The following is a 1,550-nucleotide window of genomic DNA, read 5'->3' on the forward strand; positions in this document are numbered from 1 at the left end:
ACACAGAAATTATTATACTGATCAGTATTTTTTGGCATTGATTAATGCTTTAAAAATATTCATATAGTATAGCCTTAAAAAAGAAATGAACCTATATTTGAACATACAATATTGTTTTCTATAGTCAACTCAGAACTATTCTGTTTGATTATTTTTGAAGCAGGTATGTAGATGAAAATTCATAAACATGGTATTAAATATTAGAGTGTCTTAACATTTAACTGAAATCCTTATTAATTTCATCATCAAGGGATAGGTCTAGTCAATACCAATTAGCAGCTTTAAAATGTTTTACATATTAAAATACAGTATTCTATTTACCCTAGATTATCTGGGGACCATCTAGTATATTAAAAGATTTTGCAGCATTTCTTAGTGATTACACTGCTACAATTATGCCTGTTAGCAAATTTGCAACAGTTTGATAAATATTTTCCATAAGTCAAAACCATAACAGCATGGAAAAGCAGATGGCAGGAGACTATAATAAAGAATGTAACTATTATTTTCATTAATAGGGAAATATTGGATCACTGTTTTCAGCATGACTGTGTAGTGAGCAGTCGTCAGTTGTGAAGTATTGGGGCTGTTAAGTATCCTTTCAGATGATTAACCCACATTTTGTATTTTCCAGGGCAGTCTGTAGACAAAGGCAGAATAAAAAGTATATTAAAGCATTTAATAAGTCTGTGCTTTCATTTAATATATACAAAGAAAATATCGGTACATTTTTTGAAGAATGTGCACAAAGATTTATGTATGTATTAGAGTACGCAGTTTTCTTCATTTTCCTGGAAAATAAGACACATTACTTTGTTATATAGAAGTGAAAAATAGCAATAATTACAAATTCTATGGTCTTATTAGACTAGCAATGTTTTCTTGATCTAAGCAATGTTAGATTAAAATTATAGGAACGTTACTTTAGTTATTCATATATATAAAACACCATTAAAGTCAAAGATTTTTAACTACGTTGTTATTATTAAGATTAAATAGCTGAATTAATTTTACCCTTGTATGCCATATGCAACTGCAATGCTTTTAGGTAAAATCCTTGAATTCAGTTAGTTTTTAAACTTTACTAGTCATGTATTAAAGAATAATATAATGTGTAACTTTCTGATCGTATATAATTCTTTCAGCAAAATGATAGTCTGCCATTTCTTTTGCATATTTTCTCACTTGTTTGTTTTATATAACCACCAGCTTTAAGGAGCACAGAGATAAAGTTTATTTCTGTGGAAAGAGCAAAGTTGAAAACATAGAATTGTTGCAATAAAATGGTAGTGCAGGAATGGGAGAGGTAGCGTTGCAAACACAAAAGTCTTTAACTTTATTCTTGAAGCCTGTTGAATAAATGTAGGAAAAAGACATTTTACTGAGGGTTAAGAGAAATAATTTGGATATATAGAAATACATGCATAAATCCCTTCACAAAAAGAAGAAAAAATGTTCCCTTTTATGTATACAGCAGCAGAGAGTAGTATTTCCTCATTATATTGGTTGAATCCAGTGGGAGGTTTTTTTTTTTTAAATCAAAAGAACTA

Source organism: Ursus arctos, unplaced genomic scaffold (genome assembly GCF_023065955.2).
Source record: "Ursus arctos isolate Adak ecotype North America unplaced genomic scaffold, UrsArc2.0 scaffold_3, whole genome shotgun sequence".
In the NCBI taxonomy this organism is placed as follows: Eukaryota; Metazoa; Chordata; class Mammalia; order Carnivora; family Ursidae; genus Ursus; species Ursus arctos.